Genomic DNA, 13713 nt, shown 5'->3' on the forward strand with positions numbered 1-13713 from the left:
TATTAAAATTTCCATAAGAATTTTTGTAGGAATTACCATAATTATTAGAGGAATTACTAGGAAACGGCCTAGAATTAAAATTACCTCTATACGCATTGTTACCAAAATTGTTCCTACCAACAAAATTCACATCCATAGATTCATTATTATTCTCAATCAAGGTAGACAAAGGCACATCATTAGGATTAGAGGAAACACTCTTATTAGCAAACAATTTCATAAGTTCGTCCATCTTTCCACTCAAAACATTAATTTTTCTATCGCATGAACTTTTTTATTAGTAGATCTTTCGGTGTGCCATTGAGAATAATTAACCATAATAATATCTAGTTTAGTAGCTTCTCCTGAAGTGATTTCCATAAAAGTGCCTCCCGCGGCCGAATCTAAAAGATTCCTAGAAGCAAAATTCAATCCGGCATAAAAATTCTTTATAGTCATCCATAAATTCAAACCATGTGTAGGGCAATTACGTATCATTAATTTCATCCTCTCCCAAGATTCTGCAACATGTTCGTGATCAAGTTGCTTAAAATTCATAATATCGTTTCTAAGAGAGATGATCTTAGAAGGAGGAAAATACTTAGAGATAAAAGCATCTTTGCACTTATTCCATGAATCAATACTATTTTTAGGCAAAGAAGAAAACCAAGCTTTAGCATGATCTCTAAGGGAAAAATGAAATAGCTTAAGTTTAACAATATCATTATCCACATCTTTCTTATTTTGCATATCACACAAATCAACAAAGTTGTTTCGATGGGTAGCGGCATCTTCACTAGGAAGGCCAATGAATTGATCTTTCATGACAAGATTCAACAATGCAGCGTTAATTTCACAAGATTCAACATCGGTAAGAGGAGCAATCGGAGTGCTAAGAAAATCATTGTTGTTGGTATTAGCAAAGTCACACAATTTAGTATTGTCTTGAGCCATCGTGACAAGCAAGCAATCCAACACACGAGCAAACAAGAAGCAAGCAAAAAAGAGGCGAACAGAAAAACAGAGGGCGAATAAAACGGCAAGGGTGAAGTGGGGGAGAGAAAACGAGAGGCAAATGGCAAATAATGTAATGTGAGGGATAAGAGTTTGTGATGGGTACTTGGTATGTCTTGACTTGTGCATAGACTCCCCGGCAACGGCGCCAGAAATGGCTCATTGTCGGGAGTCAAATCTTGACTTGACTTGGCTCTTATCTCCCCGGCAACGGCGCCAGAAATCCCTCTTGCTACCTCTTGAGCACTGCATTGGTTTTCCCTTGAAGAGGAAAGGGTGATGCAGTAAAGTAGCGTAAGTATTTCCCTTAGTTTTTGAGAACCATGGTATCAATCCAGTAGGAGATCACGCTCGAGTCCCACGCACCTACACAAAGAAATAAGAAACTCGCAACCAACGCAATAAAGGGGTTGTCAATCCCTTCACGGTCACTTACGAGAGTGAGATCTGATATATATGATAAGACAATATTTTTGGTATTTTTATGATAAAGAGAAATAAATATGCAAAGTAAAATAAATGGTAATAGAAATAACTAAGTGTTGGAAGATTAATATGATGGAAGAAAGACCCGGGGGCCATATTTCACTAGTGGCTGCTCCCAAGAGCATAAGTATTACGGTGGGTAAACGAATTACTGTCGAGCAATTGATAGAATTGAGCATAGTTATGAGAATATCTAGGCATGATCATTTATATAGGCATCATGTCCGTGACAAGTAGACCAAAACGATTCTACATCTACTACCATTACTCCACACATCGACCGCTATCCAGCATGCATCTAGAGTATTAAGTTCATAAGAACAGAGTAATGCTTTAAGTAAGATGACATGATGTAGAGGGATAAGATCATGCAATTTTATATAAACCCCATATTATTATCCTCGATGGAAACAATACAATACATGCCTTGCTGCCCCTGCTGTCACAAGGAAAGGACACCACAAGATTGAACCCAAAGCTAAGCACTTCTCCCATTACAAGAAAGATCAATCTAGTAGGCCAAACCAAACTGATAATTCGAATAGACTTGCAAATTTAACCAATCCTACATAAAATAATTCAGAGAAGAATCAATTATTTTTCATAGATAAACTTGATCATAAACCCACAATTCATCGGATCTCGACAAAAACACCGCCAAAGAAAATTACATCGAATAGATCTCCAAGAAGATCGAGGAGGACTATGTATTGAGATTCAAAGTGAGAGAAGAAGCCATCTAGCTAATAACTATGGCCCCGAAGGTCTGAAGTAAACTACTCACACATCAACAGAGAGGCCATGGAGTTGATGTAGAGGCCCTCCGTGATCAATGCCCCCTCCGGCGGAGCTCTGGAAAAGGCCCCAAGATGGGATCTCTCGGGTACAGAAGGTTGTGGTGATGGAATTGGGTTTTCGTGGTGCTCCTAGATGTTTGGGGGGTACGAGGATTTATATAGGAGGAAGAAGTAGGTCGGTAGAGCAACGAGGGGCCCATGAGGGTGGACGGCGCGCCTAGAGGGGTACGCGCGCCCCCTGCCTCGTAGCCTCCATTGTTTCTTGACGCCCATTCCAAGTCTCCTGGATCACGTTTGTTGAGAAAATCATGTTCCTGAAGGTTTCATTCCGTTTGATATTCCTTTTCCGCGAAACACTAAAATAGGCAAAAAAACAGCAATTTGGGCTGGGCCTTCGATTAATAGGTTAGTCCCAAAAATGATACAAAAGTGTAAAATAAAGCCTATTAACATCCAAAATAGATAATATAATAGCATGGAGCAATCAAAAATTATAGATACGTTTGATACGTATTAGTGTCGGTCCAAACAAGGATCAGCCAACGACGTCTTGCGCATCTAGTGTGCCCTGAGAATGAGATACATGTGACTCCTATCGGGATTTGTCAGCACATATGGCAGTCTTGCTAGTCTTGTTTTACCATTGTTGAAATGTCTTGTAACCGGGATTCCGAGACTGATCGGGTCTTCCCGGGAGAAGGAATATCCTTTGTTGATCATGAGAGCTTGTGATGGGCTAAGTTGGGACACCCCTACAGTGTATAAACTTTCGAGAGACATGCCCGCGGTTATCTGGCAGATGGGAATTTGTTAATATTCGGTTGTAGAAACTTGACAGTTGACTGAATTAAAATGAATCAACCGCGTGTGTAGCAGTGATGGTCTCTTTTCGGTGGAGTCTGGGAGGGGAACACGGTTTGGGTTATGCTTGAACGTAAGTAGTTCCAGGATCACTCCTTGATCATTTCTAGCATTACGCCCGTTGCATAGCTTCTCATCTTAGGGCTTGCTGCTACCCCATATTTCTGTATGTTACCCACCATATTTTCTTAGGGCTTGCTGCTACCCCATAGGCTTAAATAGTCTTGATCTCACGGGTTTTGAGATTGCTGAGTCCTCGTGACTCACATATACTACCATGAACAGATGCAGGTGCCGATGATACCAGTGCAGGTGAAGCTACCGAACTCAAGTGGGAGTCCGACGAGGACCTTGGTCCTAACTATGTTTCGTTTCCTGATGATCAGTAGTGGATCCTAGTTGGGACGATCGGGGATCTAGCATTTGGGGTTTATCTTCTTTTCTTTTGGATTTGACTGTAGTCGGTCTATGTGTGTACTTTGGATGATGTATGTATTATTTGCTATTTGTGTGACGTGGCGATTGTAAGTCAACTCTATTTACCCCTTTCTTGTTCATTACATCAGATTGTGCGAAGATGACCCTTCTTGCAACAAAACCACAATGTGGTTATGCCTCTAAGTCATGCCTCGACACGTGGGAGACATAGCCGCATCGCGGGCATTACAGCTGGCACCGTTCACGTCACCTCCTAGGGTCGTTGGTGTTTGGCCTTCTTATGTGATCACCTCAGGAGATTCATTTGGCATAGGTTGTCTAACCATCTCGCAGGGCATCACAACTGTCAAGAATCAAATTCAAGCGCAACCGCCTTGAGGTAGGGCCTCGTGTGTCCCGCGCTGGCTCATGAGTGCCCAGACACACCTCATCTAGCCCGGTCGTGCAAGCCACGTGTCAGGGTGGGGCTGTACACGCCCCAGGGGTTCCACTTAGAGGGGGCCCCACCCATGCACCAGTGGAAGCACCATGCTCCGCGCTAGCAGTTGACACAGTCGAGGAGTGGCTATGCCCGTGCAAGTGCAGAAGCGCCATGCTCCGCATTGGTGATAAACAACTGAGGGTGCCCCCTGGTCGTATTAACCTCAGGGAGCCATCAGGCTCAGTGTCCAGCCTCATCGCAACATTAATACTTCCCCCTCGAGAGAGTCGCGCGAGGGGCTTGGCATGGAGGCGACGCTCAGGTCACACCTAGCGTACGCCACCCAGCGAGGTTCCTCGGACCTAGTCGTTGCGTGCACCTCCCGAGCGGGACCTCGGAGAGAAAAGGTATGGAGGTCTGTTTGTACGTCAAGGGGACTCCTGATCATCGCGTCTCAAGAGCCTAACTGGTCACGTAGCCCCTCACCCCTTGGTCTCATCCTGGTGATCCGGACGACCCAACGGTGGCTGAGGTACGCGCGAGGCCGGGCCCTGCCGACGCAGAACGCTGATAACCCACAAGTGTAGGGGATCGCAATAGTTTTCGAGGGTAGAGTATTCCACCCAAATTTATTGATACGACAGAAGGGGGGCCAAAGAATATTCTCAAGTATTAGCAGCTGAGTTGTCAATTCAACCAGACCTGGAAACTTAATATCTGCAGCAAGGTATTTAGTAGCAAAGTAATATGATAGTAGTGGTAAAAGTGGCAAAAGGTAACGGTAGCAAAAATCATATTTTGGAGTTTTTTAGTGATTGTAACAGTAGCAACGGAAAAGTAAATAAGCGAAGAACAATATAGGAAAAGCTCGTAGGCATTGGATCTGTGATGGAGAATTATGCCGGATGCGATCGATCATGTAACAGTCATAACCTAGGGTGACACAGAACTAGCTCCAGTTCATCAATGTAATGTAGGCATGTATTCCGAATATTGTCTTATGTGCTTATGGAAAAGAATTTGCATGACATCTTTTGTCCTACCCTCCCGTGGCAGCAGCGTCCTATTGGAAACTAAGGGATATTATGGCATCCTTTTAAGAGAGTACTGGACCAAAGCATTAACACATAGTGAATACATGAACTCCTCAAACTACGGTCATCAACGGGAGTGGTCCCTATTATTGTCACTTCGGGGTTGCCGGATCATAACACGTAGTAGGTGACTATAGACTTGCAAGATAGGATCAAGAACTCTGATATATTGATGATAATAGGTTCAGATCTGAAATCATGGCACTCGCGCCCTAGTGACAAGCATTAAGCATAGCAAAGTCATAGCAACATCAATCTCAGAACATAGTGGATACTAGGGATCAAACCCTAACAAAACTAACTCGATTACATAATAAATCTCATCCAACCCATCACCGTCCAGCAAGCCTACGATGGAATTACTCACGCACGGTGGTGAGCATCATGAAATTGGTGATGGAGGAAGGTGATGATGACGATGGCGACGGATTCCCCTCTCCGGAGCCCCGAACGGACTCCAAATCAGCCCTCCCGAGAGAGTTTAGGGCTTGGCGGCGGCTCCATATCATAAAACGTGATGAATCCTTCTCTCTGGTTTTTCCTCCCCGAAAGTGAATATATGGAGTCAGGGTTGAGGTCGGTGCAGCGTCAGGGGGCCCACGAGGCAGGGGGCGCGCCCAGGGGGGTAGGGCGCGCCCCCACCCTTGTGGACAGGTGGAGGCCCCCCTGACGTGGATCTTTCTTCCAGTATTTTTTTATATATTCCAAAATAATTCTCCGTTGATTTTTAGGTCATTCTGAGAACTTTTATTTCTGCAGAAAAATAGCACCATGGTAATTCTGTTGAAAACAGCGTCAGCCCGGGTTAGTTCCATTCAAATCATGCAAGTTAGAGTCCAAAACAAGGGCAAAAGTGTTTCTAAAAGTAGATACGACGGAGACGTATCAACTCCCCCAAGCTTAAAACTTTGCTTGTCCTCAAGCAATTCAGTTGATAAACTGAAATTGATAAAGAAAAACTTTTACAAACTCTGTTTGCTCTTGTTGTTGTAAATTTGTAAATCTAGCATTCATATATTCAGCAAAGATTATGAACTAACCATATTCACAATAACATTTAGGTCTCATGTTTACTCATGTCAATGACATAATCATCTAGCTAGAAATAATAATAAATCTCGGATGACAACACTTTCTCAAAACAATCATAATATGATATGACAAGATGGTCTCTCGCTAGCCCTTTCTGAGACCGCAAACCATAAATGCAGAGCACCTTTAAAGATCAAGGACTGACTAGACATTGTAATTCATGGTAAAAGATATCTAGTCAAGTCATACTCAATGTAAACTAACAGTAATTGATGCAAATGACAGTGGTGCTCTCCAACTGGTGCTTTTTAATAAGAGGATGAGTTGCAGTAAGCCTTTCTTCTCAATGCGTCAGCAATTACATTGGCCTTGCCTGGAGTATATTTGATACTCGGATTATACTCTTGAATCATTTCGACCCAACGAGTCTGTCTGAGGTTAAGGTTTGGCTGAGTGAAGATGTACTTAAGACTCTTGTGGTCAGTGAAGATGTCCACTTTTCTTCCCAATAAGAGATGTCTCCAAGTTAAAAGAGCATGCACAACTGCCGCCAACTCGAGGTCATGAGTGGGGTAGTTATTTTCATTGGGCTTTAGCTGGCGAGAGGTATAGGCCACAACTTTCTTCTCTTGCATCAACACTGCACCAAGACCTTGAAGGGAAGCATCACAGAAGACCTCGAACGGTTTGGATTCATCAGGAGGAGTCAGAACTGGAGCAGTGACTAACTTCTCTTTCAGGGTGTTGAAAGCGATGTCACATTCAGGAGACCAGACGTACTTGACGTGCTTCTGGAGATGGTTGGAAAGAGGCTTCGCGATCTTAGAGAAGTTCTCAACGAACCTTCGACAATAGATTGCGAGCCCAAGGAAGCTGCGGAGTTGCTTCACATTCTGAGGTGGTTCCCAATTCACAATTGCAGACACCTTCTCAGGATTAACCGCTAGGCCCTTGGCAGAGATGATATGTCCAAGGTAGAGAACCTCATCGAGCCAAAACTCACACTTAGAAAACTTCGCATAGAACTGATGTTCTCTGAGTTTATCCAGCACCAAACGCAAGTGCTTGGCATGATCTTCCTTGTTCTTGGAAAAGACCAAAATGTCATCAAGGTAGACCAAGACGAAGTCATTTGTGTAGGCGTTGCAGATGAAATTCATCATGCGAGAGAATGTTGGCGGACCGTTGACGAGGCCGAAAGACATGACAGTGTATTCATATGAACTATAGCTTGTTCTGAATGTTGTCTTGGGGATATCTTCTTCACGAATGCGAATCTGATGATAGCCCATATGGAGATCAAGCTTGGAGAATACTTGAGCACCTTTGAGTTGTTCAAACAACTCGTTGATGTTGGGAAGTGGGTACTTGTTCTTTATGATCTTCTTGTTCAATGGACGGTAGTCGACACAAAGTCGGTCCGTTCCATCCTTCTTCTTCACAAAAAGAACTCCACAACCCCATGGAGAAGAACTAGGTTGGATGAGACCCATACGCTCTTGAATATCGAGTTGCTTCTTCAGCTCCTTCAATTCTTCAGGTCCAAGCTTGTAAGGACGTTTGCAAACAGGTTCCGTGCCAGGCTCAAGATCGATGACAAATTCAACTAGCCGGTGCGGAGGCATTCCTGGAAGCTCTTCTGGAAAGACGTCTTGATATTCGCAAACGACTGGGATTTGAGAGATGGCATCCAGCTCGCCCTTCTCATTGAGAGAAAACAGTCGAATGGTATCATCCCGAGCGGAAAAGACGATAACATCCTCAGACAAATGAGTCAATTGAATCTGCCTGGCAGCACAATCAAGCGGAGCCTTGTGCTTAGAAATCCACTCCATTCCAAGAATAAGATCGATATCCAAGTTACCAAGGACCATTGGCGAACAAAGAAACTTATAGTCGCCCAACGTGATAGTAACATCCGGAGCCATCATTTTGGTGTTCATGAACAAACCCGGAGAAGAAACACTATCGACTTAGGCAAATCAACAGTATGCACATCCTGCATGGATGCAAAAGGCTTCGATAAAAATGACAAAGATGCACCAGTATCAAAAAGAACTCTTGCAGGAATATCATTAACATGAAGGTTACCCATGATGACATCTGACGAGTCCTCTACCTGTGCTGCGTTCATCATGTTGATCTTAGCAGACTTGGGGTTATCCTTGACCACTGCAGTGTTGGCAGATCTCACAGGAGGAGGAGGAGGAGGAGGGAGACACCTCTGATTGAAGCATTTGTTGGCATAGTGACCCTTCTGCTGACACTTGTTGCACGTGACCTCCGAGAGCGGACGGTGATACGGAGCACTTGATCTAGGAGCTTGAGACGAAGTCTTGTCCTGAAAGCCTGGGTTGGGTGGGTGTGAAGATCCATTGCCACCTTTGCTCTTCTGCTGATAAGGCTGATGGAACGGAGGAGGAGGGGGCAACTAATACTTTCACTGCTTAGAAGCCACTTGAGTTGAGGAAGAAGGAGTTGCATCTCTGACTCGCTTCTTGGAAGCATCACACTTGAGTTGAGCAGTCTCTTGGTTCATTGCCATATTGTAGAACTCATCTTACTTCTTCGGCTAAAAAAGGACGAGAGCTAGTTGGAGATCTTCTTTGAGGCCACCCCTGAATTGAGAAATCATGCTCTTCTCGTCAGGGACGTCTTGCCTGGCAAAACGAGCGAGCCTCTGGAACAGAATGTTATACTGGTAAACAGACAAGCTGCCTTGCTTCAAGTTGTGTAATTCCTCATGCTTTCTTTCAACAACACTATGAGGAATGTGATGAGATTTGAAGTCTCGACGGAATTCATCCCAGGTAATCACACGGCCTCCTATGGAATCTTTGTATTGCTGAAACCATTCTGCAGCTTGGTCTTTGAGTTGGAAGGAGGCAAACTTGACAAAGTCCTCAGGCCTGACGTTGCTGCACTCGAAATGCTTGCAGATATCCACGAGGAAATCATCAGCGTCTGAGGCCTCGACACAGTTGCTGAAGGTCTTTGGCTGGTTAGCGAGGAACTGGTTGAGTGTAGCAAATTGATTCTGATTGTTGACATGGCCATGATTCCCTTGGTTGCGCTCTTGCAAGAGCTGCATGATCAGCTGCGTGTTTGCATTGGTAGCGGCCATCACAGCTTGCCATGCCTCCGGAGGTGGAGGTGGTGGTGGCGGATCAGGATTTGGAGTTGTACGCATTGGAGGAGCCATCCTGGAGAGGGTGACACCCGTTAGCATCTTGACAGACAAATATTGAAGCTGAATCCAACGGATAGAAATTGCAACGTATAGTCTTCACATTCGAACAAAATGAACGAATGCACTCTAGTTGAAATGGTCACATTTCCAGAAATTGAGAAGCCACTTAGATAGAGGTAGAAGAATAAAACAACAAGGTATGGACAAGAACAAATACTTGGTGAGGATTACCCAATCACAAACCAAATATCCGCAGAAGAAGAACTAGAGCTACATGAATTCCCACCAATGAAACTCCCGAACCTTTCCGGTTATGCAATCAGGTGTTGGGGATACAGGGGAAGCATAATATCTCACCCAAAGCTAGCAAATCCTACATCCAGCTGTATCCATCCTTCAACACATAACCAACAAACCTTCGGAAATCATTTACCTCAACCTTCGAAAAGCATCTGTTATATGAGTTATGGTGATACTCCCGAACTCCTGCCCCAGTACTGGGTGGCGTCGAGGTTATCTCACCAACAACAGCATAAAAGAGATTTTCGATGTTGGCAAAACTCAGGTATTCCCGAATTGCAATGATAAAATTGTGACGACAACACCTCGGAGCTCAACTCGCCGGGACACTGCCAGAACCCCTAAATGTTAGGAGGCACCAAGAACAATGTTCTCGTCACAAAACAATCGGAACGATTCCAAGATACCCGCGTGATCCTAAATTTTTTTAGTGAAATTTGAGAAGATAAGAGTCAAAACTCTACGTCAGAATGCCTCACCAGAGCGACGAAGGGACTGAGGAGTAAAAAGAAATCCTACTCTCCGATATATATAATCCTAAATGACTCAAAACATTTTTCTAGACTCAACAACCCCAGTGATTCGATCTAGCAGGGGCTCCTAAGGTCGGGGAAGGCTCTGATTACCAACTTGTAACGCCCTCGATGCGGCTATATCTCCCACGTGTCGAAGCACGACTTAGAGGCATAACTGCATTGAAAGCAATGTCGCAAGTGAGGTAATCTTCACAACAACCCATGTAATATAATAAGGGAAAGGATACATAGTTGGCTTACACTCACCACATCATGCAAATATCATAAATAACATTACATTCATCCAAATACACTCAAGGTCCGACTACAGAACCAAAAAGATGATAAACCCCAAATGCAACATAGTCCCCGATCGCCCCAACTAGGCACCACTACTGATCATTTGGGAAAGACACGTAGTATCGTCCTGAGTCCTCATCGAATAGCCACTTGAGCTCAGTTGAATCACCTGGAGCGGTATCGTCGGTCCCTGCATCTGGTTTTGGAAGTAATCTGTGAGTCAATGGGACTCAGCAATCTCACACCCTCGCGATCAAGACTATTAAGCTTATAGGAAGGGTAAAGGTATGATGTGGAGCTGCAGCGAGCGACTAGCATATTTGGTGGCTAACATATGCAAAAGAGAGCGAGAAGAGAAGGCAAAGGCACAGTCGAACAACTATGATCAAGAAGTGATCCTAGAACAACCTACGTCAAACATAACTCCAACACCGTGTTCACTTTCCGGACTCCGCCGAGAAGAGACCATCATGGTTACACACGTGGTTGGTGCATTTTAATTAAGTTAAGTTTCAGGTTATCTACAACCGGACATTAACAAATTCCCATCTGCCCATAACCGCGAGCACGACTTTCGAAGGTTCAAATCCCTGCAAGGGAGTCCCAACTTAGCCCATCACAAGCTCTCACGGTCAATGAAGGATATTCCGTCTCCTAAGACAATTCGATCAGACTCGGCATCCCGGTTACAAGACATCTCGACAATGTTAAAACTAACCCAGCAACACCACCCAGATGTGCCGACAAATCCCAATAGGAGCTGCACATATCTCATTCTCAGGGCACACCGGATGAGCAAGACGTCGAGTAGGCCAGCCCAGAGTTGCCCCTAGTAGCCCCGTACATCGCTCAGTTGGACCAACACTTAGAGAAGCACTGGCCCGGGGGGGTTAAAATAAAGATGACCCTTGAGTCCGTGAAACCCAAGGGAAAAGGCTAGGTGGCGAATGGTAAAACCAATGTTGGGCATTGCTAGAAGAGTTTTATTCAAGGCGAACTGTCAAGGGGTTCCCATTATAACCCAACCGTGTAAGGAACGCAAAATCCGGGAACATAACACCGATATGACGGAAACTAGGGTGGCAAGAGTGGAACAAAACAACAGGCATAAGGCCGAGCCTTCCATCCTTTACCCAATATATAAGTGAAATAAGATAAACAAGATAATATGGTGATATCCCAACAATGAACATGTTCCAACAAGGAACAAACTCCAATCTTCACCTGCAACTCGCGACGCTATAAAGAGGGGCTGAGCGAAGCGGTAACATAGCCAAACAACGGTTTGCTAGGACAAGGTGCGTTAGAGGTTTGACATGGCAATATGGGAGGCATGATAAGCAAGTGGTAGGTATCGTAGCGTAGGCATAGCAAAAGAGCGAGCATCTAGCAAGCAAAGATAGAAGTGATTTCGAGGGTATGGTCATCTTGCCTGCAAAGTTCTCAGAGTTGTCTTGATCCTCGTAAGCGTACTCAACAGGCTCCTCGATCACGTACTCGTCTCTTGGCTCTACCCAAGTAAGAACAACAAGCAAAAGGAACACAATCAACCACGTGCAATGCTCAAGCAACATGATGCAAATATGGTATGATATGCGGGATGCGATATGTGATGCATAGGCATGATTTGGAAAGGAATGATTGAACCTGGCCCCAACTTAGAAATCCAAGTGTGCCACTGGAAAGGGGAGTTGATTTCGGTTGAAATCGATATAAAGATCACCGGAATAGGATGCACAGTTTGGAAATGACAAGAAAAACAAAAATGGCACCGGTCTGCGATTAACAGCACGAGGCCATCTAAATACATCAAGGTAAATAAGCTACTGCACTCAAACATAAGAACAAAATATATGGCAAGGATCCACTCATTATGCTTGCCAAAAGTTGAACACTAAGCTACGGCTAATCCAATCAATAGCAGGTTCAAACAAGCATGGCAAAAGTGCAAAAGATAATAGGTTTCAGACTTGGTGAAATTATCAACAAGCCTAGAATTTAACTTCAGGAAGCAATGTTTAGAGCACGATAACTACATGCTACATGAACATATCATGGCAAAGCAAGGCATGTAATGAAGCTACTCAAAGCATACAACAAAAATCCCTTACTGACCATAAGCCAAAAGGGATCAGAAAATACAATTGCAACCACATGAACGTAGCAATTATCATTAATAGATTCAGACTTGGTGAAAAACTGGAGCATGGCAAAACAGATAACGAGTAGGCATGTTTACGAGATCGATGCACTCACTAGGAGGCATTTCATGACAAACTAAGCATACAGCCAGCAAATAGACACGGCATAGAAGCTAGACATGGCAAGAACAACAACATAACATGCATGGATCAACTACAACAAGCTCGGCAAAATTTCTAAACATGTTAACAATCTGCCAGGAACATTTTATAGCAAAAGTAGAGCTCGATTGAGTCAAGTTAGGGTGCTACATAATTGCAAACAAAGACATGGATGGATAGAGCACAACATTATCTACAAAACATCCTTACTGATCATGCTCAAAAGAGGCACGGATCACTAGGAAACAACATGAACATATGTCATAAAAATAATGACAGGGCAAAGGCTTAGTGAAATTCTAAGTCCCTGAAATCAGCATCATTGAGTAAGCTACTTTGAATGCTTGTGCTAGTCACCACAAAGATCACAAAAATACATGGCATACACCCCTATAAAGATGGCATGGAATACTTCAAATCACATGTAGAGCTCAGGATCATAGCATGCACACATTAATCATGGCAAAAATGACAGAAGTGCATTTGCTGAAACAGATCTGAAACTATCATCACATAGCCCTCTTCCAACAGCATTTCTAGCATCAAGATGAGCTCAAAAGAGAATGATGCAATGAGATGAAATGATGTACTCGTCGAGATGAACATTTTGATATGCTACACGCATGAATCGGAGCCACGATGAGGAAGTTATGATGCGTCAAAGTATGCAAAAAATATAGGGTTTCAGGGGAAAGTCAACCGAGATATTAGATCTGAGATCTGGCGGTACTGTAGTAATGCACGGCACCTGAGGTTCGCTGGTCGGAGTCGAGGTCGCCGGAGGAAGAGGCGGTCGGAGATGGGGGTCGCCAGAGCGGGACTTGCCGGAGACGGACGGGGTGGCCGGATACGAGGGAGATGGAGGAGGCGGTGGACGACGGCGGTGAGGCGGCGGACTTTGGGCGACGCGGGGCTGGTCGCCGGAGCGGTTGGCGGCGGAGGTCGGCACCGGTGGTGGAGGTGGCGGCCGGAGATTGGAGAGG

This window comes from Triticum dicoccoides, chromosome 6A (genome assembly GCF_002162155.2).
Source record: "Triticum dicoccoides isolate Atlit2015 ecotype Zavitan chromosome 6A, WEW_v2.0, whole genome shotgun sequence".
Classification (NCBI taxonomy): domain Eukaryota; kingdom Viridiplantae; phylum Streptophyta; class Magnoliopsida; order Poales; family Poaceae; genus Triticum; species Triticum dicoccoides.